General features: G+C 55.2%; 1 long non-coding RNA gene across 1 annotated transcript; it reads right to left on the bottom strand.

Moving 5' to 3' along the window:
- Window positions 1–505: 505 nt before the first annotated feature.
- LOC140422768 (uncharacterized) lies at window positions 506–14,372 on the bottom strand. The gene is made up of 3 exons (XR_011947593.1): window positions 14,259–14,372; window positions 7,008–7,072; window positions 506–810 (listed from the first exon to the last, which is right to left on the bottom strand). It is a non-coding gene; the product is annotated as an uncharacterized lncRNA (long non-coding RNA).
- Window positions 14,373–23,955: the final 9,583 nt, after the last annotated feature.

Raw genomic sequence — 23,955 nt, 5'->3', positions numbered from 1 at the left:
GGTTGAAGGGTTATGGAGAACGGGCAGGGCGGTGGAGTTGAGGCCAGGATGGGATCAGCCATGATCACATTGAGGGTGTTAGGCCCAGGAGACTAAATTGCTTACTCCTACTCCTAGGTCATGTGTTTGAGGGAGGAGATGCTCTGGCTGATTTCGCAATCCATCTCTTGGCCTGTAACATTGTACGTAGCAGCTGAGGAACATATCGGCCATAATAGAATGGCGGAGCAGACCCGATGGGCTGAATGGCCTAATTTTGCTCTTATATCTTATGAACTTATGAATTTATAAGTGTGGCATCGGGGGGGGGGGGGGGTGGGGGGGTTCCTGACCGAGGCCAGAAGAAAATCAGAGTCCCATTAGATATACATGCCCAAAACGGGACTCAGGCTTTTACACATTAAATCGCGTCCATTGGTTTGATACATTGAATATTTATTGACTTTTGCCAAGAATCTACCAGGTAATATGGAACAATCAACGTTGCAGACTTCTTTAGAAACACAACAGGTTAGTTATGAATAAGGAAAGTATGTTCAGAAACTGGCAGGTCCTTGCTGCCCGACAGCAGCCCACTGGCTGCACCTGTCCCTACATGTCTTCTCAATGTCCTCTGCCGAAGCAAGGATTCCACGCCCTGGGGTGATTACCCACTCTCAGTTCCAACTGATCCCTTAAGTCAGGTGATCTTCTTCTGCTGTGCTGACCTTAGAGGGACAAACACCACCATCATCACACAACAAATCCCACCTCCAGGACAGAAATGAAAACTGCAGGTTATCCAAATGGAATGTTTCCAACTTCGAATTACTGGAATGAAAAATAAATCAGTTTGAAATTACATAACAGAGCACATAAAGATCTCCAGGGTGGACCTCAACAATCCCAGTAAGCGAATAAAATCATCAGTGATTAACTAAAATGCAGAAATGAACACGGTAAACATTTCGGTTTTGTGTGGAAGTGTTTGCCACATGAGAAAGCACAATGGTTTTCATTCTGTTTGTAGCTTTGTGATGAAGCATATATTGTACTGAATAAAATCAATCACTCACAATTGTTTTTTAAAAGCTGCCATTTACATGACATGTGACTTTAATCAGGAATGAAGAGTAAATTGTTTTAAATTTTTGATTAGGAGTGCATTAAACAAGGTATTATGGACTGTTAACTCTGTCAGCGGCTTTAGTGTTAGATTTAGTATTAGAGAATTGCAAATGATGTATCCTTGTTCAAAAAAAGTCTATAACGATAGCCCCAGCAATCACAGGCCAGTCAGCTTAACACCAATAGTGGGAGGAAGAGTTGGGAGAAGGTATGGAAGAGGGGTTCTGGTGTGAGGTCCTCGAAACAATTATTCGGGATAAAATTAGTAGTTACTTGGAAAAATGTTGGTTGACTAGGAAGAGCCAAAATGGATTTCTAAAAGGGAAATTGTGTTTAACTAACTTGCTGGAGATTTTTCAGGAGGTAATAGAAAGGGTTGATTGGGGTAATGCTGTTGATGTGGTGTACATGGACTTTCAAAAAGCATTCGAAACAGTGCCACACAACAGACCTTTGAGAAAAATATTAGCTCATTATTTAAAAATGACAGGAGCAACATGGATACAAAATTATCTGAATAATAGGAATGGTCAATGGATATTTTTTTGTGACTGGAGGAAGATTTGTAGTGGGTCAATATTGGGACACTTGCTTTTCCTGATATATATTAATGATCTAGATCTCAGTGTCATTGTCACTTTGGTTTCACATTAATTGAGCAGAAATTAACTTATGTTCATATCCCTAAACTTGTTCCTGGGCTGCAACTTCTTGAAGCATATGTGCAAACCTGCAGAGTGTCCAAATATTTACTTGCGAAGAAGCCAAACTCTACTCCATTGAAGAGGAAGAGTTAATGGGTTGACTTCAAATACCACAAGTTTGATTTTTGTTGTCAGGCTCAGGTTGGAATAGAGGCAGACAACAAATAAAATGGCATGGATGTCATATGTCACAATGAGGGCTCGGGTCCAGTTTCATGTGCACCACTTTAGAAATTACCCTAAACACCTCCTTCCAGTAATCCTCCAGCTTTGGACAGGACCAAAACATATGAACGTGGTTTGCGGGGTCGCCCCACCCCGCAACATGCACACACATCTTCTGCCCCCTCAAAGAGCCGGCTCATCCTCGCCCTTGTAAGGTGCGCTCAATACACCACCTTCAGCTGTATCAGCCCCAACCTCACACACGAGGTGGAAGTGTTCACCCTCTGGAGCACCTCACACCAGAACCCCTCTTCCATACCCTCTCCCAACTCTTCCTCCCACTTTGCCGTGATCCCTTCTAGCAGCACCTTCTACTCCTCCAAAATAGCCCCGTAAACCGCCGATACTGCCCCCCTCTCCAGTCCCTCTGTCGTCAGCACCTCCTCCAGCAATGTGGAAGCCGGCTCCACCGGGAAGCTCTGTATCTCCTTTCCAACAATGTCTCGAACCCGCATGTTCCTAAATATTTCCCCCTGCTCCAGCCCATACTTTGCTCCCAGCTCCTTCAATCCTGCAAACTGACCCCCAAGAAACAAATCTTTTACTGTCCTAATCTCCTTCTCCTCCCATCTCTGAAAATTTCCATCCCACTTCCCTGGCACAAATCTATGGTTCCCCCGAATCATCATTTCTCTTGACCCTGCCCCCAACCCAAAGTGCTGTCGAAACTGCTTCCAAATTCTCAACGAACCTATTACTACCAGACTCCCTGAATAGATCGGGATGTATCTTCAATCGGAAGTGTCAGGTGGAGTTATGAGGATAGAGCAGGGAAGTGGACCTAGGTAGAGTGATTTTTCAGAAGGTCTGTGTAAACCTTGATGGATAATGACCTCCTTCTGCACTGTAAGGATTTTATGATTAGTTCAGTCTCAACAGAACTGTTTAGACCTTGGAAGGAGAAGGAACGCGCTCACTTTCTCACTTGCTACAATAACTGCTTTATTGTCCTAAGTGAGTTCCTGGCACATCTTTGCTGTAAACTTGAAATGATCCTGAATCTACAAAGAAATCGACAACCTTGCCAGAAAAAACCATCTCAAGCCTAGAAAGAAGAAGTATCAAACATAAACCTGAACTTCAGAAAGACATTAACTGGAAGTTATCCCAGTGCATCTAAGATCCTTTATCATTTTATTGTATTAATATGATCTTTATTCTGCCAGAGAAAGTGATTCTTATCATCAGCCTCAGCTCGCACACTCACACACCCATTACTTATCCAGAGAGAACTCACTCACTGCCAGCACCATGCCTCGTTCTTCCACACAAATCTTCATCTATCCTGCGGTCTGTGTCCCCTTCACCTCACTCGCCCCATTCACCATCTACACATGCCAGGCAACCTTACCATCTGCCTGGCACTCGTCCTGCTTATATTCTCTCCATCTGTCTTCATGCAGGACAAGTTGACACATAATAAAAGGGAGAGATCCCAGATGGATTGAGGCATGCCTGAGATTAAAATGTACAGGGCCTTTGAAGAAAAAACCTTCCAGCTGGCCGGGGAGGAAGTCCACTGCTGCTGTGATGACGGTGAGGTGGGCGGGGATAAATCAAGTGAGGATCCAACACAGCATCGTCCATCACACAACACCGATGTGAGCCCTGTCTTCTGTATCTCCTGCCCCTGCCATGCACTGATGAAATCTCCCTTCTTTCAAAAGCACATCAAAGGGGCAGTGACATAGTTCTTTTTAAAATTGTTGGGCGGGATTCTCTGACCCTCCGAGCCAAAATTGTGCTCAGTGCGGGGGCGGAGAATTACCCAAAATAGGCCCCCACGATGGCACGCGATTCTCTGGTGACTGGAGAATCACCGTCATTCGCGTGTGTGCGATCAACGCGCCACTGGTCGGGGGCCGTTGGAAAAGGTCCCCCCCCGCCCCGGCGATTCTCCGTGCTCAACGGGCCGAGTGCCTGCCGAGTCCCGCCAGCGTGGTTCTAATGTGGTTCCACCCGGCGGGAACTCGGAGTCACGGTTGATGGGGTCATTATGGTGGGGGGGGGGCGTGGGGATGGCCTTGACGATGGGCAGGCCTGCGATCGGGGGCCACTAATCGGCGGGCCATCGCGATCCGGGAGGGACCTATCTTTCTCCGCGCGGGCCGGCTGCGTGGCTCCGCCATGTCGGCGGCGCCCGCGCCTAGGGTGGCCGCTGCGTGAATGTGCGGGTGCGCGGTCTGTCCAACAGGGCCCAGCCACCAGTCAGAGCTGCGGGACGCACGCCGGAGGCCTGCTATCCCCTGGAGAACGGAGAATCACCCCGGACTTTCGAGGAAAAAGTCCAGAGTGATTCTCGCCTGTTTTCCTGCGGGCATGGAGATTTAGTCCCCCAAAGGGAGAATCCCGCCCATTATTTTTTGTTCATTCCATCCCTAGCTGCCCTTGAACCGAATGCATTTAAGAGTTAATCACACCATTGTAGATCTGGAGACACAAGTAGGCCAGACCAGGTAAGGACAGCAGATTTATTTCCTTAGTGGACATTAGTAAACCAGGTGGGTTTTTAACGACAAACAATATTAGTTTCATGGTCATCATTAGACTTTTAATTCCAGATTGTATTGGATTCAAATTTTACCATCTGCTTTGGTGGGATTCGAACCCGGGTCTCCAGAGCACTAACCTGGTTTCTGGATTACTAGTTCAGTAACAATACTGTTACACCACCACCGCCCCACAAAATGTTCACAAAATGTTTCGTTGAAACATACAGAGATAACCAAATATAAGACGTACCTAAGAAGGTTGTATACAATCTGCATTATATAAAGCATGAGGAGAGCATCAGCGTCCTCTCGTATGAAATTTCAATCTATTTTCATTTAGTGTATAGATCTATTTGGTCAGCTATAGATCATGGATAATTCTAACCCCAATTAACTAAAGGTATTAGATATTAAGTGCAATTGATAATGTCACTGGATGTTTATGAACGATACTGCGTACAGTGACTTTTACGAGACTTTGTGAAACTGCATCTATAAAAATGAAGTCATAGAGTCACAGGGTCTTACCCTGATACCAGGCCTCATCTCTATAGTTGTGTGGACCATGACAACCACCTGTCAAAGCCAGCACTCTGCTTTCTTAAATTTAATTTAATATCTGTCAGATCCAATGTAGGTGACCCTCTAAAACTCTTGAAACTATCATTGATAATCGCTCTTCACACTGTCTCACCGTTCACACTCACTTCGCTTCACATTACTCATTCCTTACTCACTAAGGCCGATATTTGATTCTAGGGGACGTTGAAGATAGAACATTCCTTGAAATATCCCACACTGGTGTCATTTCTAGGTTTATCTGGAGGTCACTGAATGCATCAATCCATGTTGAAATAATCCTCTTATCCCGCTATGTTGCCAAAAATATGTTTGCATGTTTCTGCACTATAGGTGGCGAAATTATGCAATTAGTTTTTTAATCGAATGTTTACTAAAAATTCAATTTGGTGAACGACATTCCAGTTCAGGATGTATTGAAAATTCCCATGTTAGGTTTTAGTGATGAAAATTAATATTATAAATGTGTCTAACATGTACCTACAATGTCAGTTATACCTTTAGGTGATGATGTGAATGTCTGATTCCCATGATATTGCGGTCATGATGTGTTAGGATAACATTAGATTGGCACTAAAATAAATGTTTGTGAATTAGAGCATTCAGTGGGCTTAGCATCAGTTTGATTTTCTTAAATTCGTCAGTTGTCATTGATTTATCATCCAATGCAGTTGAACTGAATGGTGCTGCATTCGATAATTGCCAAAGCTGAAACATGCATTCTGAAAGAGGCATCACTCTCATCCTTTTCTTCCAGGCTATGTTGATGCTCGGTAAAATGAGATATTTCCTCGCTGATGATGAAACAGACCTTGAGCCTTTTATGTTGTTGCTGAACAATAAAACGGCAAAACAGCAATGTATTGAAAACAAGTGGCAGGGAAGGAAGCACAGAATAGTTTTGCTTGACCTGTGGGAGTAAAATCATTTGCCCGTCTGTTGTGTTCGATGTTCATTCTCTAGCAAGGAATAGACCAAACTACGTGTGACTTGTCCAAGCCAAAGGATCTTTATTAAATCACACGTGGTAAGTTAGCGATCTGATACAGGACAAGTTATCATGGAGTTTATTTGTACTCCCCTGGAACTACCCCTATGCACGACTGCCGTCATGTACATCTTACATCCATCTCTGGATGTGCCAGCATTTATATCTGAGTGCCTTGTCACATGACCACTGTCTCGAGACCGCATGGTAGGTCTGTATTGCCACCTTCTGGTTGGAGGTCGCACCACCAGCCATCTACGATATTGCTTAAAGGTATATCACCACACTGAGGAAGAAAATAGAACGGAATGGAAAGAAAAACTGCGTGTATAATAGATGGCAGATGCACTTTCAACCACCTGCCAGCCCTCATCCCCAGCACCGATGGTATTCATTAGTTCATCATGTACAATGGCACAGGAAATTGACTTGTGTTAGCAGGCTGTTGAATTATAAGTAATATTGCAGATAAGTCCAACTCTGTTATCGTCGAGTGTTCACATGTCTACATTTTCCAGCAGGGGTTATTGAATGACATTTGATCTTTTTTTCCCCCCTCAATCAGTGAGGCTAATGTTTGTGTCTCGAGTGCTGCAGAGTTTAGCTTGGATATTTCCGCAAAGGCCAGCAGTCAAACCTCAGACTTTCCTGCTCGATATTAGTCAACTTTGGACCAATGTTACACTTACCTGCTTGAGCTATTAAGAATTAGCAACTGAAGGTTCCTCTAGATTAGCTGACCTAAATCATAAATCAGACTATTTATTGTTTGATAGCTTTGGGCGCTATAATTCTGGATACATATTTTGATTTCCTAATGGGGCAGCATCCAATCAGTTCATCAGTTCATTTGATGTCATCGTATTAAAGGCAGGAATCTTTGCTGGGAATAAGACAAAGCTCTTCACTTACAGTTATCGGAGTATTGAGAGCTGGGTCACATTTGTTTGTTATTTTCTATATTGGAGATGAGTCATCTGGAAATGAGATAACTGACAATTAATCTATTTTTGGTTGGTGGCCAGGTTGTATGATGCAATAAGATCTTTTATGAAAAGCAAATGGTGCTCAGTTTAATGAATTATCAAGATGACGGAGTCACTACCAAGGAAGTAGTTCTCAGTATTGCAGCCTTGTTTATTTCCTTAAATTCAGGGAAGAGGCAGAATCATTCTACCTAATGACCTTAACCTGTTCCTATGAAATCTGGGGCGAAATTCTCCATTATCGGCGGAAAGTCCGCCGATCGGCGCAAAAAACGGCGCAAATCCCACTTGCGTCACGTCATAAAAATGGGCCGATAGTCTGCGGCCCGAAATGGGCTAGCAGCGACGTAACGGGATCCGCGCTTGCGCAGTGGTTCACGCCGTGCAGCGTCATACGCGCTGCACGGCGTGACGGCTCATAAGGCCGCGCAGCTCCCCCCCACCCGACCGGAACAGCCGACCACAACACCCGACTTGATGGCTGGCCGTCGCTCAGCCCCGAGGTTCGAGTCACGCGATGTGGAGGCGCTCCTGGACGCGGTGGAGCAGAGGAGGGATGCCATGTATCCCGGGCACGGCCGCAGAGTTGCCCCACGCCACAGCCGGCGTCTGTGGAGGGAAGTGGCAGAGGCCGTCACCGCTGTGGCCCTGACACCACGGACAGGCACCCAGTGCCACAAGAAGGTGAACGACCTCGTCAGAGCAGGCAGGGTGAGCCTCCCCCATATCCCCCCTCCCCCATATCCCCCCTCCCCCCCTCCCCATATCCCCCCTCCCCCATATCCCCCCTCCCCCATATCCCCCCTCCCCCATATCCCCCCTCCCCCATATCCCCCCCTCCCCCATATCCCCCCTCCCCATATCCCCCTCCCCCATATCCCCCCCCATATACCCCCTCCCCCATATCCCCCCTCCCCCATATCCCCCCTCCCCCATATCCCCCCTCCCCCATATCCCCCCTCCCCATATCCCCCCCATATCCCGCCCATATCTCCCCTCCCCATATCCCCCCTCCCCCATATCCCCCCTCCCCCATATCCCCCCTCCCCCATATCCCCCCCTCCCCCATATCCCCAAGTGAATCCAGCCCTAACCTTAACCTCTGCAATGCACGTGCAACCGATGGCGTGCATTCATATACCTGCCTAACACTGTTGCCTTTTACCCCTGCCACCACCCCACCCCCCCCACAGGAGAAGTGCGCACACAACAATAGGGAGCATGTGAGGACTGGAGGAGGGCCCGCTGATGAGAGGCCACTGACCGTACACGAGGAAAGGGCCCTGGAACTGGCTGGCGGACCTGAGGACCGGGAGGTTGCTGATGCAGAGGTCGGGGGCCCACGAGCAAGTGAGCCACCAACAGCCCGTCCCCATATCCCCCCTCCCCTATATCCCCCTCCCCCGTATCACCTGATCACTGCCTGATGTCTAACCATGCATGCTTCATTGTGTATCGCAGGACCAAACGTCCAGGCACCCATCCCCGCAGATGCACACCGCCCGCAGGATGCCCCTCGGAGACCACAGGAGACGGAGAGACCCGCACCCTCCAGCATGCAACGCCCGCAGGATGCCCCTCGCACACCACGGGAGACGGAGAGACCCGGACCCTCCAGCATGCGACGCCCGCAGGATGCCCCTCGCACACCACGGGAGACGGAGAGACCCGGACCCTCCAGCATGCGACGCCCGCAGGATGCCCCTCGCACACCACGGGAGAGGGAGAGACCCGGACCCTCCAGCATGCGACACCCGCAGGATGCCCCTCGGAGACCACAGGAGACGGAGAGACCCGCACCCTCCAGCATGCGACGCCCGCAGGATGCCCCTCGCACACCACGGGAGACGGAGAGACCCGGACCCTCCAGCATGCGACACCCGCAGGATGCCCCTCGGAGACCACAGGAGACGGAGAGACCCGCACCCTCCAGCATGCGACGCCCGCAGGATGCCCCTCGCACACCACGGGAGACGGAGAGACCTGGAGCAACAGGGAGACGACACCCCCGTCACGTGCGGGAGCGACCACCCAGCGATGAGGGGGGCAGCCACAGGCCCCCGTCACATCCGAGCCAGGACACCACTACCCAGGACACCACTATCCAGGACACCCCTACCCGGGACACCACTACCCAGGACACCCCTACCCGGGACACCACTACCCAGGACACCCCTACCCGGGACAGCACTACCCAGGACACCCCTACCCGGGAAGACGAAATACCGGACAGTGACTCAGAGTGGATGGGTGGAGACGAACCCCCACCCCAAAGTGCCATGGAGTCAGAGTGGGACGAAGAGCACGACACAATGCCACTGCTGTCACCAACACCCTCCACCATCGCAGAAACACTCACCACGGTTGGGCACTTTAGTGATGAGGCGCCTGGTACACTCACTGGTGCGCACAACACAGCCGTCCCGGTACAGCAGGTGGAGGTAGGAGCAGCAGAGGGACCGGGTGGTCGGAGGGCAGCCCACGCCAAGCGAACATCTGCCGCTCAGATGGATCCCGGGTTCCTGCAGTTACCACACCCACACATAGATCCGATGCAACCACCGACACGGAGACGAGCGAATAGGGTGACGGGTGGCTTGCGGCGGCTGCGGTCGCATGTGGAGGAGTCCACCCGCGTCCAGGAGCTGGGAGTGGTCCCGGTCATGCGTGCCACCCAGGCTGACACCGCACGGGTGGCGTCCGCGGTGAAGGCAATGGGTGCGACGGTGTCAGACATGGGGAACGGTTTGCGAGGCCTGGGGCCTTCCGTGCAGGCGGCGTCTGTGGCCCAGGAAATGGCTGCCCTCTCAAAGGAGGCCATGAGCCAGTGCCAGCGCCAGATGGCAGAGGCGCTCAACGCCATAGCCCAGTCTCAGCAGGCCATGGCCCAGTCTCAGCAGGCCATGGCCCAGTCTCAGCAGGCCATAGCCCAGTCTCTGAAGGCCATGGCCCAGTCTCTGCAGGCCATGGCCCAGTCTCAGCAGGCCATGGCCCAGTCTCAGCAGGCCATCGCTGAGGGCATCGGCGCCAGCGGCCATGTGCGAGCCGGCGTCGCACTGTCACAGACAGGGTTTGACAACCCCCTGGGCTCCATGGCTGCAAACCTGCAGACCCCTGTCGATACCAGCACGGGCCTCCAGGATTGGCAGCGCCAGATGTCGGGGGCGCGTCGGATGGCCAGTCCGTTCGCATCCCCCACCCATGTAGAGGCCTGGGGGCAATCGGGCACCCCGAGGGAGGAGGAGGTGGTGTGGTCCATCCCGGCTCCCTCTGTAGGGGAGGTCCCAGTACACCGCGACACCTCGGACTCCCCCCCTTCCGTCCCAGGTGCATCGGGTGGGCAACGGGCAGGACAGGCTGGCAGCTCGCCATCCCAGTCGCCCGGGCCGCAGCCTGGCCCATCTAGGCCAGGACGCCCCAGGAAACGGCCGCAAAAGGGATCCAGTGTCAGAGGGCAGGAATCACAGGAGTCCACCTCCAGTTCTGCTGTACCGTCTGGGGAACCACGTAGACGTAGTCAAAGGGCCCGTAAGGCCAAACAATTAGACACTGAGTAAGTTGGCACGGGTGCAGGGCACAGATGAGTTTTAGGGGCTAGGGCACGTGCATGAACTCCTTTGGTTATTAAAGTCAATGTTACACCTACCGAAGCTGCCTTTGTGCTCTGTCCAAAGTGTGCGGGCGTGTCATGTACGTTGAGCGCAAGTGTGTGTGTGACGGGTGGTCTTACCTCAGCCCCAGGTGAGTCTGCCCCCTTCCCCCTGGGCCACCATCAACATCCCCCGGGCAGAGGACGGGACCGTGCGCTGCAGTGTCACAGCCGCATTCAGGGATGGTCCGGGTGGATGGTGGTACTGTGGCCATGGGTCAGACATAGTCCAACGATGTAGAGCCAGGAGCTCATCGGAGGCAGGTTGTCATCATCCTCCATGGCCTGCGATAGACACGCGTCCACCCGCAACTGTGTGAGCCCGGCCCGTTGTGCCGCCGGTGGATCGGCAATTGGGGGGGGGGGGGTGGTGTACATGCGGGTGGGGTGTGTGGGGTTGGGGAGGGGGGTGAGGGTGCTGGGTGGGTGGATGGGTGGGGGGTGTGGGTGGTCGGCTGTTGCCATGGTGTGCGGTCTGTGGCCATACTACCCGATTCCCACGCCCATCTATTCAGTGAAGCGGGCGTCTATCAGTCTGTCCCGTGCCCGCTGGGCCAGCCGGTAACGGTGGACAGCCACCCGCCTGTGTCTACCCCGTCTGCCGTGACCATTGCCCCCATCCCCCTCATCTGGGGAGGACTGCGCCTCTTCCTGCTGCCCCTCCACTCCGCCCTCCTCTGCCTGCGGCACATCGCCCCTCTGCTGGGCTATGTTGTGCAGGACGCAGCACACCACAATGATGCGGCCGACCCTATCTGACCGATACTGGAGGGCGCCCCCAGAGAGGTCCAGGCACCTGAAACGCATCTTCAGCACGCCAAAGCACCTCTTGATCACTCCCCTTGTCGCTACATGGGCATCATTGCAGCGGTTCTCCGCCTCATTGCGTGGCCTCCGTATAGGCGTCATCAGCCACGATCGCAATGGGTAGCCCCTGTCGCCCAGCAACCAGCCCCTCAGCCGGGGATGGCGTCCCTCGTACATGCCGGGGATGGATGACCGCGACAACACGAATGAGTCGTGTACACTGCCTGGGTGACGGGCGCAGACGTGCAGGATCATCATGCGGTGGTCGCAGACCACCTGTACGTTCATCGAATAGGTCCCCTTCCTATTAGTGAACACGGCCCTGTTCTCTGCAGGTGGCCGCACCGCGACGTGCATCCCATCGATCGCGCCCTGGACCATGGGGAACCCGGCAACGGCAGAGAAGCCCACGGCCCGGGCATCTTGGCTGGCCCGGTCCACGGGGAAGCGGATATAGCGGTGCGCCATGGCACAAAGGGCATCTGTCACTGCCCGGATGCACCGATGCACCGATGTCTGCGATATGCCGGACAGGTCCCCACTCGGTGCCTGGAATGACCCCGTTGCATAAAAGTTCAGGGCCACCGTAACCTTGACGGACACGGGGAGAGGGTGTCCCCCGCCAGTGCCACGCGGTGACAGGTGTGCCAGCAGGTGGCAGATGTGTGCCACGGTTTCCCGGCTCATCCGGAGTCTCCTCCTGCATTCCCGGTCCGTGAGGTCCTGGTATGACTGCCGGGGCCGGTACACACGGGGCGCCCTCGGGTGCCTCCGTTGCCGTGGGGCCGCGACATCCTCCTCCCCCTCCTCGTCCTGTCGGTCAGGTGTCCCTCCAGCCTGGGCGGCTGCCGCCTGCCCCTCTGCGGCAGCCTGCGCTGCCTCTCTGGCACACTCCTCCTCCTCCTCCTCCTCCTCATCCAGGGCAACATAGACATGAGCGGCTGCCACCACGGCGGCCAACATCGCTGGATGGTCTGAAAACATGACGGCCTGGTGGGGGGGGAGGGGAACGACGACATGTCATCATTGCCCATAACCCCTCCTCCCCCAGCCAGGTGGCATGGACCGCATGGGTCCAACTGTTGGAGGCTGGCACCTGGCCAGGTGGACCAACTCATTTGCCCTCCCATCACCCACCCCGGCACGGACACCCCCCCAACCTCGACCCCAGCACGGACCCCCCCCCAACCTCCACCCCAGCACGGACACCCCCCCAACCTCCACCCCGGCACGGACCCACTCCCCAACCCCCAACCTCCACCCCAGCACGGACCCCCCCCCAACCCCCAACCTCCACCCCAGCACGGACACCCCCCCCAACCTCCACCCCAGCACGGAACCCCCCCCCAACCTCCACCCTGGCACGGACCCCACCCCCCAACCTCCACCCCCCAACCTCCACCCCGGCACGGACCCCCTCCACAACCCCAACCTCCACCCCAGCACGGACCCCCCAACCCCCAACCTCCACCCCGGCACGGACCCCACCCCCCAACCTCCACCCCCCAACCTCCACCCCAGCACGGACCCCCCCCCAACCTCCACCCCAGCACGGACCCCCCCCCAAACTCCACCCCGGCACGGACCCCCTCCCCAACCCCCAACCTCCACCCCAGCACGGATCCCCCCCAACCCCCAACCTCCACCCCAGCACGGACCCCCCCCCCAACCTCCACCCCAGCACGGACCCCCCCCCCAACCTCCACCCCGGCACAGACCCCACCCCCCAACCTCCACCCCCCAACATCCACCCCGGCACGGACCCCCTCCCCAACCCCCAACCTCCACCCCAGCACGGACCCCCCCCATCCCCCAACCTCCAACCCGGCACGGACCCCACCCCCCAACCTCCACCCCCCAACCTCCACCCCAGCACGGACCCCCTCCCCAACCCCCAACCTCCACCCCAGCACGGACCCCCCCCCCAACCCCCACCCCAGCACGGACCCCCCCCAACCTCCACCCCGGCACGGACCCCCTCCCCAACCCCCACCACAGCACGGACCCCCCCCCCAACCTCCACCCCAGCACGGACCCCCCCCCAACCTCCACCCCAGCACGGACCCCCCCCCCCAACCTCCACCCCGGCACGGACCCCCTCCCCAACCCCCAACCTCCACCCCAGCACGGACCCCCCCAACCCCCAACCTCCACCCCAGCACGGACCCCCCCCCAACCTCCACCCCAGCACGGACCCCCCCCCAACCTCCACCCCGGCACGGACCCCACCCCCAACCTCCACCCGAGCACGGACCCCCCCCCAACCTCCACCCCAGCACGGACCCCCCCCCCATCCTCCACCCCAGCACGGACCCCCCCCCCCCAACCTCCACCCCAGCACGGACCCCCCCCCCAAATCTCCACCCCACCAAGGACCCCCCTCCCAACCTCCACCCCGGCACGGACCCCACCCCCAACCTCCACCCCAGCACGGACCCCCCCCCAACCTCCACCCCAGCACGGACCCCCCCCAACCCCCAACCTCCACCCCAGCCCGGCCCCCCCCCAACCTCCACCCCAGCACGGACCCCCCCCCCCCAACCTCCACCCCAGCACGGACCCCCTCCCGGCACTCCCCCGGAGCCCAGCCTACTCTAACCACCCCCCCCCCCCCCGCCGCACACACACACACACACAAGCCGAGACACACCTCTCCTCACGCAATCAGTCTGCGGCAACGCCATTTCCTGCCCAGAGCCAACCCCCCAGGCCGTCACTCACCTCCTCGCTGGTCGGCGTGAGCCTGGAGCACCGGGTCACGCCGATGAAAAGGAGGTTTAATTCACGTCGACGTGAACGGTCATCACGTCGACGGGACTTCGGCCCATCCGGAAGGGAGAAAATCGGCAGGCCGAAAATCGGCTGCCTTGCGCAGACCCGTGACATTCTCCGCGGCAGCGGCGCCATTAACGCCCCGCCGACTTTTCTCCCTTCGGAGACTTCGGCGGGGGCGGGGGCGGGATTCACGGCGGCCAACGGCCATTCTCCGACCCGGCGGGGGGTCGGAGAATGACGCCCCTGATGTTTACTGCAGATTTAAATCAACCTGAAGAGGGTAAATCTTGTTGAAGTAAAGCTCGTTTCTAACCCTTTCCCAAGAAAGCTGCTGGAGTTTTAAAATTCCAACTGGAGAATAGTGAAAGCTACAGAATACCCAGGGAAATAATTCATAACCCAAATGGTTTACTTACTAGTTTATAGGTTACAAGGAAAACTGAGTACCTGGTCCTGACACAGCACAAATATCAAGTGTCCAATTTTTGTCACACAGGAATTACTAAGATAATCTTTTTTGGCATCTATTTTCTATCAGTTCCAGTAATACACAGCAATTTCTTCAGGAATAAATCAAAGCTCGTGCATTTTAAATAGTAATAATAGTTATATTTTAAATATGTAACGTACAAATTGGTACAATGAAGTTACAGGTGTTAGTTGTAGACTAGCTGTGAGTTAGCACACTGAGAAAATAAAACCAGTGCCTCAGCTGTACAGCTGCTGTACAGATGCAGTATTTGAAGTGATATGCTCAGGCACTCACACTGCCAATATGCATCATAATAAACTAGGGAAAGTGAGAGAAAGCAGGGGGACTGAGTTCACCAATATGTCGTCATGCCTCTTGGGCTGTGAACATATTTATGCATCATCAGATTCAAATCCATCCATGTTTCAGGTCAGAAATGATTCACACCCACTGCCAAAGGATTCGTTAAATCTGACTGAGGATTTTGCTGTTATATGGTATCAATTTAATTGTTAATCTTCAGGCAGGATCAAAGGATGTTTTTATTCTTCATGAGCTGACCGGTCATATTTGTTTTCAATCCACACACTGATATTAAAATAAATATTATTGGAATAATGATGTGGCCTTAGCTTCAGTAATGTTATTAGCACTGTCTGGAACTTAAACCACTAATTAAACACGAGAAGCATAATTTTACGTTGAACTATTGAAATTCCCACTGCGGGTGAAATGGGGTTGGCGATATTCATTTTTTGGGTTTTATGAGTGCCCTTTGGATTGCAAAATGGCACCCTTACAGGAACAAACGCTTCTGAGGTGAAGTGCGCTGGATGCTAAGATGTTAAAGGGGTCAGCGCAAGCACTTAACGTCTGCTAGAAGGATTCAGTGAGTAGGCAGATCATGATACAATTAGTAAATAATGCTGATTTTACAGTGCTGTTAATTTGGAGCTCTAGGTAACAGCAAACCATGCACAGTTGATCAGACATTAAGCAGTATGAAGGATTCCCCCATCAGCCTCATGTCGGTAGTAGGTAAATTATTGGAGAGAATTCTCAGGGACATGATTTATACTCATTTGGAAACAAATGGACTCATTAGCGATAGCATGGTTTTGTGAAGGGGAGGTCGTGCCTCACTAACTTGATCGAGTTTTTTGAGGATGTGACAAAGATGATTGATGAGGGAGAGTGGTGGATGTTGTTTACATGGACTTCAGTAAAGCTTTTGACATGATGCCACATGGCAGACTGGTACAAAAGATGAAGTCACATGGGATCAGAGGTGAGGTGGTAAGATAGATACAGAACTGGCTCGGTCACAGAAGGCAAAGGGTAGCAGTAGGAGGGTGTTTTTCTGAATGGAAGGTTGTGACTAATGGTGTTCCACAGGGATATGTGCTAGGGCCTCTAATGTTTGTAGTGTACATAAACAATTTGGAGGAAAATGTAGCTGGTGTGATTAGTAAGATTGCGACTGACACCAAAGTTGGTGGAGTGGCAGATAGTGTTGAGGATTGTCAGAGGATACAGCAGGACACAGATAGGTTGGAGACTTGGGCAGCAAAATGGCAAATGGAGTTTAATCCGGACAAATGTAAGGTGATGCATTTTGCTAGGTCTAACGTAGAGGAGAAATATACCGTAAATGGCAAACTCTTAAGAATATAGAAAGTCAGAGAGATCTGGGCATCATGTCCACAGATCTTTGAAGGTGGCAACACAAGTGGTCAAGGTAGTAAAGAAAGCATTTGTAATGCTTGCCTTCATTGAACGGGGCATCAAGTATAAAAACTGGTAAGTTATGCTACAGTTGTATAGAACCTTGGAAAGGCGGCACTTTGAATATTGCACACAATTCTGGTCACCACACTACCAGAGGATGTGGAAGCTTTGGAGAGGTGGCAGAAGACGTTTACCAGGATTTTGCCTGGTCTGCAGGGTGTTAGCTATGTGAAGAAGGTGAATGGTGGGTGGTGAGTGTGGTAGTATGTATTGGGGGTCATGTGGGACTGGAAGCCCTAATGTCATTGGCTGACAGATCCCGGGTCCTGGTTGGCCGTTGACCTCATACTCCGCCCTGAAGGCGAGGTATAAGAAGCCGGTGCCTTCCCCCGCAGGCCAGTTTACTATCGGGCTGCTGGGGAACATACACGCTTAATAAAGCCTCATCGACTTCACTCTTTTCGTCTCATGGAGTCTTTGTGCGCTACAATTTATTAAGCGTGCCTAAAAAGGACTATGGAGCTCAGGATCATTCCAGAATGCCTGAGGATCAGCCCCCACGCAGCGAATGCGGCAGCAGCCTTCAAACACTGGCAGACTTGCTTCGAGGCCTACCTCAGACCGACCACTGGCCGGGTCTCAGACGAACAAAAACTGCAGGTCCTGCACTCGAGGGTGAGCACGGAGATTTTCACCCTCATTGAAGACACTGACGATTTCCAGACGGCGTTCGCAGCACTGAAAAGTCTCTATGTCCGCCCAGTTAACCAAATCTACGCTCGCTACCAGCTCGCGACGAGACGGCAAGCTCCCGAAGAATCGATGGACGAGTTCTACGCCGCACTACCCGCGCCTATGGCCCCGACCGCGCGGCAGGCCATTGGGCCCCGTACGTACCCGTCGCGGCAAACCCCCCCCCCCCGGACACCCCACAGGCTTGCGCGGCCCAAACGCCGAGTCGCACCAGGGGCGCCCGCTGTTATTTCTGCGGCCAGGCGAACCACCCCCGACAACGCTGCCCGGCCCGCGCAGCCATCTGCAAAAGCTGCGGGAAAAAGGGCCACTATGCGGTGGTGTGCCGATCCCGCGAGGTCGCCGCCGTCCCGGGGCCACAGGGAGCCCTACAGGCAGTCTATGCCTCCCAACCCCCCCAGCACGCCATGTGCGACTGGCAGGCGCAGCCGCTCTGGGTCCCGACCACCGCGGCCCCGGGAGAACTGGGAGCCCTGCACGCCGCCTACGCTCCCCAACCCCCCTCCCCGCAGCCCATGTACGACCCGCCGCCGGCGCTCCCGATTTGGGTGCCGGCCAACACTCTCCACGGAGAGGAATGGGTCTTTCGCGTCCCGAACGCCACCCTCACCCCCCTCCCGCGCCCCACGCCTGACCCGCCGGCTCTGCCGACTTGGGCCCCGACCACCGCTGTCCCCGGTGAGGGAGCTCCGCGTGGTCCTAGCGCTCGCCGCCCCACGCCTGTCCTGCCGGCGCCGCCGACCTGGGCCCTCACCCCCGTCCCGCGCCCCACGCCTGACCCGCCGACCTGGGCCCTCACCCCCGTCCCGCGCCCCACACCTGTCCTGCCGGCGCCGCCGACCTGGGCCCTCACCCCACGCCCCACGCCTGTCCCGCCGGCGCCGCCGACCTGGGCCCTCACCCCCGTCCCGCGCCCCACGCCTGACCCGCCAGCGCAACTTACCTGGGCCCCGACCGCCGCTGTCCCCGGTGAGGGAGCTCCTCGCGCTCCTTGCGCTCCTTGCGCTCGCGGCCCCACGACTGACCCGCCGGCGCCGCCGACCTGGGCCCTCACCCCCATCCCGCGCCCCACGCCTGACCCGTCGGCGCAACTTACCTGGGCCCCGACCACCGCTGTCCCCGGCGAGGGAGCTCCGCGCGGTCCTAGCGCCCGCGGCCCTGGCGCTCGCAGAGAGGGAGCTCCGCGCGGTCCTAGCGCCCGCAGCCCTGGCGCTCGCAGAGAGGGAGCTGCGCGCGGTCCTAGCGCCCGCGGCCCTGGCGCTCGCAGTGAAGGAACTCCGCGCGGTCCTAGCGCTCCCCAGACCCCCCAGCACACCAGGTGCGACCCGCAGACGCCGCCATTTTGGGTCCCGACCACCACGAGGGGAGGAGGGGCGCCGCCATCTTGGACCGCCCCCGACCTGTACGACGCATGGGGGTGGCCATTTTGTCCACCCCCGACGCCATCTTGTGACCCCCTCAGCCACGTACGATGTATGGGGGCAGCCATTTTGTCCATCCCCGACGCCATCTTGGACGGCAACAACGGACCACACCCCACTACTACAACCACGGCTCGCTTCGGTTACGCTCGATCAGGCTCGGCCCCGGACTCTCCAGACGACGACGACAACGGTCCTAATTAACGGCCACGAGACGCCATGCCTAGTCGACTCCGGGAGCACGGAAAGTTTTATACACCCCGACACGGTAAGACGCTGTTCCTTAACTACCTACCCCAGCGCACAAAAGATTTGCCTAGCTGCAGGATCCCACTCCGTACAGATCCAGGGATTCTGCATAGTCACCCTAACGGTACAGGGGAGGGAATTCAAAAACTACAAACTTAACGTCCTTCCCCAACTCTGTGCCCCCACCTTGCTGGGCTTAGACTTCCAATGTAACCTACAGAGCCTTACGTTTAAATTCGGCGGCCCCATACCCCCACTCACTATCTGCGGCCTCGCTACCCTCAAGGTGCAACCCCTGTCCTTGTTTGCGAACCTCACCCCGGATTGCAAACCCGTCGCCACTAGGAGCAGACGGTACAGCGCCCAGGACCGGACCTTCATTCGGTCCGAAGTCCAGCGGCTACTAAAGGAGGGCATAATCCAGGCCAGCAATAGTCCCTGGAGAGCGCAGGTGGTAGTAGTGAAGACAGGGGAGAAACAAAGGATGGTCATTGACTATAGCCAGACCATCAACAGGTACACACAACTAGACGCGTACCCTCTCCCCCGCATATCCGACATGGTCAATCGGATTGCCCAGTATAAAGTCTTCTCCACCGTGGACCTCAAGTCCGCCTACCATCAGCTCCCCATCCGCCCAAGTGACCGCAAGTACACAGCCTTCGAGGCAGACGGGCGATTATACCATTTTCTACGGGTCCCTTTTGGCGTCACAAACGGGGTCTCGGTCTTCCAACGAGAGATGGACCGAATGGTTGATCAACATGGATTACGGGCCACGTTCCCGTACCTCGACAATGTAACCATCTGCGGCCACGATCAGCAGGACCACGACGCCAACCTCCAAAAATTCCTCCAGACCGCCAAAGCCTTGAACCTCACGTACAACGAGGACAAGTGCGTTTTTAGCACCGATCGGCTAGCCATTCTGGGCTACATAGTGCGCAATGGGATAATAGGCCCCGACCCCGAACGTATGCGCGCACTCATGGAATTTCCCCTCCCGCACTGCCCAAAAGCCCTGAAACGCTGCCTGGGGTTCTTTTCGTACTACGCCCAGTGGGTCCCCCAGTACGCAGACAAGGCCCGCCCCCTAATACAGACCACGACCTTCCCTCTGTTGACAGAGGCTTGCCAGGCCTTCAGCCGCATCAAAGCGGACATCGCAAAGGCCACGATGCGCGCCATCGACGAGTCCCTCCCCTTCCAGGTCGAGAGCGACGCCTCCGACGTAGCTCTAGCGGCTACCCTTAACCAAGCGGGCAGACCCGTGGCCTTTTTCTCCCGAACCCTCCACGCCTCAGAAATCCGCCACTCCTCAGTGGAAAAGGAAGCCCAAGCCATAGTGGAAGCTGTGCGACATTGGAGGCATTACCTGGCCGGCAGGAGATTCACTCTCCTCACTGACCAACGGTCGGTAGCCTTCATGTTCGATAATGCACAGCGGGGCAAGATTAAAAATGACAAGATCTTAAGGTGGAGGATCGAGCTCTCCACCTTTAACTATGAGATCTTGTACCGGCCCGGAAAGCTGAACGAGCCGTCCGATGCCCTATCCCGCGGCACATGTGCCAACGCACAAATTAGCCGCCTCCAAACCCTCCACGAGGACCTCTGCCACCCAGGGGTCACTCGGTTTTACCACTTCATCAAGTCCCGCAATCTCCCATACTCTTTAGAAGAGGTCCGTACAGTCACAAGGGACTGCCACATCTGCGCGGAATGCAAGCCGCATTTTTTCAGGCCGGATGGAGCGCACCTGATTAAGGCTTCCCGCCCCTTTGAACGCCTCAGTCTCGATTTCAAAGGGCCCCTCCCCTCCACCGACCGCAACGCATATTTCCTTAATGTAGTGGACGAATACTCCCGCTTCCCTTTTGCCATTCCCTGCTCCGACATGACCGCGGCCACAGTCATTAAAGCCCTGAACAGCATCTTCACGCTGTTCGGTTACCCCGCATACGTCCACAGCGACAGGGGGTCCTCTTTCATGAGTGACGAGCTGCGCCAGTTCCTGCTCAGCAAGGGCATAGCCTCAAGCAGGACGACCAGCTACAACCCCCGGGGGAACGGGCAAGTAGAAAGGGAGAACGGCACGGTCTGGAAGGCCGTCCTACTGGCCCTACGGTCCAGGGATCTCCCAGTTTCACGGTGGCAGGAGGTCCTCCCGGACGCTCTCCATTCCATCCGGTCGTTATTATGTACAAGCACTAATCAAACGCCGCACGAGCGTCTCCTTGTCTTCCCCAGGAGGTCCTCCTCTGGAACGTCGCTGCCAACCTGGCTGGCGGCCCCAGGACCCATCCTGCTCCGAAAGCATGTGCGGGCACATAAGGCGGACCCGTTGGTCGAAAGGGTTCACCTCCTCCACGCAAACCCCCAGTACGCCTACGTGGAGTACCCCGACGGCCGACAGGACACGGTCTCCCTGCGGGATCTGGCGCCCGCCGGCACCACGCACACCCCCCCGACACCATCAACCCAACCGCCCCCCTTCCTGCTGCCGCCGCACCCCGCGACCGCCCCTTCCCAGGAGGATCAGTCCCCCTCCCCTTTGCACCGACAGCTGAAACCGTGCGGCTCCCGGAGGCGACAACGCTGGTACAAGCACCACCACCACCGCCGGGGCCGAGGCGATCGACACGGACGACCAGACCGCCCGACCGACTCGTGGCGTCGATGTAAAACAAAGATGGACTGTTCAATGAACATTTTGTTTTTCCTATACCCTCTGTAAATAGTTGTAACAGGTCGATACTGTCCAATACTGTACTACCATGTAATTGTTCTATCCTCCCAGGACCAGCCCTGTAAACCCTTACCACCATACGAAGCATCACCCCGCCGGGTTCATTTTTGACAAGGGGTGAATGTGGTAGTATATATTGGGGGTCATGTGGGACTGGAAGCCCTAATGTCATTGGCTGACAGATCCCGGGTCCTGGTTGGCCGTTGACCTCATACTCCGCCCTGAAGGCGAAGTATAAGAAGCCGGTGCCTTCCCCCGCAGGCCAGTTTACTATCGGGCTGCTGGGGAACAGACACGCTTAATAAAGCCTCATCGACTTCACTCTTTTCGTCTCATGGAGTCTTTGTGCGCTACAGTGAGTGCCTGGAACGCGTTGCCAGGGGAGGTTGTGGAAGCAGATACATTAGCGGCATTCAAAAGGCATCTTGACAAACACATGGGGCGGGATTCTCCGGGAATCGGCGGGGCGAGCAGAAACGGCAAAGTAGACTGCCAGGAACCACTCCAGCGTCGGGTCACACCAAAGGTGCGGAATCCTCCGGCCAGCGTGGGTCCGCGCATGCGCCTCAGCGTCTGCTGACGTCATCCCCGCGCATGCGCACATGGAGTCACTTCTGCACCGGGAATGGCGGATGACTACGGTCTCCGGTGCGGAAGGAATAGAGTGCCCCCATGGCACAGGCCCGCCCGCAGATCGGAGGCCCCTGACCGCGGGCCAGGCCACCGCGGGGGCACATCCTGGGGCCAGATCCCTCCGCGAACCCCCAATAACCCCGGAGGCCGCCCGCACCGCCAGGTCCCGCCGGTAAGGGACTAACTCCAATTTACGCTGGCGGGACCGGCTACAGGTGGGCGGGACTTTGGCCCATCACGGGCTGGAGAATTCGGGCGGTCTCGGGGCCCATTGAGTCGCGCCGGACCCCGCCATTCTCCGAGGCGGGCGGCGTGACTCACGCCACGCTGTTTTTTTGGGGGGTGGGAGAATTCAGATGCCGGCGGGGGCGGGGGGCATCATTCTCCGCCGGCGGGAGTCTCCGTTTTGCCGGCGCCCGGGGGTTTCCCGATGACGTGGGGCTGCCCCACAATGGGAAACCCCATTGACCGGCCGGTGTAACGGAGCATCCCGCCGGCGGGTCGGGGCAGAAATGTGGCGGGGCGGGTAGGAGAATTTCGCCCCAGATTCATGACGTTCCCCGGCGATTCTCCAACCCGGCGGAGGTCAGAGAATCCCGCCCATGGATAGGATGGGTATAGAGGGATATGGCACAAGGAAGTGCTGAGGGTTTTAGCAAAGGTTGGTTTCATGACCGGTACATGTTTGGAGCGCCAAAGGGCTTGTTCCTGTGCTATATTGTTCTTTGTTCTTTGTTTAAAGGGATCATCAACTACTTATAGTCGATCTATGACAGTTGCAACAATTCTACATGTTTTTGGTAATTTCACTTGTCCCAATTTTGCAAACTCTTCAGGGAAAGGTCTGGCAGGCACTGGAACCTTTTGCTGACTTCCAGCTTCTGCAGAAACCGGTTGCTCTCAGACGTGGGTGAACGAATAGGAATGCCTCTTAGAGTCAGATTTAGCAGAGAGAATGAGCAGAGATGACAAAGAACATGGGAAGCTCCTAGAAGAGGAAGGAAAGGGAGAAGGAATCTCAGCAGCAGTCCATATTTGTTTAAGGTGTTCAATGAGCAATTTAGCTACCTGAACGTCAGTGAGGAACAATGTATGAGATGCTTCAGTAAGGATGTCCTCTCTGAGGTCTGCACCTGCTGCAGCCACAACTGAAAACAGGGCAAGGACTGCATTGGAAATAGCTATGAAGTTGACCATGAGTATGAACTTCTATGCATCTGACCTTTTCCAGTTTGCTAATGGAGATATTAGTAACCTCTCATATTTTGCAGTCCACTGTTGTGCATGGGAGGTAACTGAGTTTCTCTATGGAAGTAGAGTCAAACTAATTTCATTCCCTCCTGTAGAGAGCAGAGTGAGGATGAGGGTTTGTGAGGTCTGCAGAGTGCTATTGACTGTACGCACAGTGCTTTGGGCGTGCTACATGTTCACTCTGCCCCACGCTGGAACCAAAAGGTATTGCAGTCCATCAACACTCAGCTCATGTGTGACCAGGCAGGAAATCATGCAGATCAATGCATGGTATCCTGACAGCAGTCATTCTGCATGTATGCTTTGTCAGCTGTAATTCGGTCACCACAGAAAAGAAAATGGTGGATCTTTCGTGACAAGGTGTATCAGCTAATAACGTGGCTCATG

Source organism: Scyliorhinus torazame, chromosome 5 (assembly GCF_047496885.1).
Source record: "Scyliorhinus torazame isolate Kashiwa2021f chromosome 5, sScyTor2.1, whole genome shotgun sequence".
Lineage (NCBI taxonomy): Eukaryota > Metazoa > Chordata > Chondrichthyes > Carcharhiniformes > Scyliorhinidae > Scyliorhinus > Scyliorhinus torazame.
Note: the sequence above shows the minus strand (reverse complement) of the source record. Positions and strands in the feature narration are given on the sequence as shown.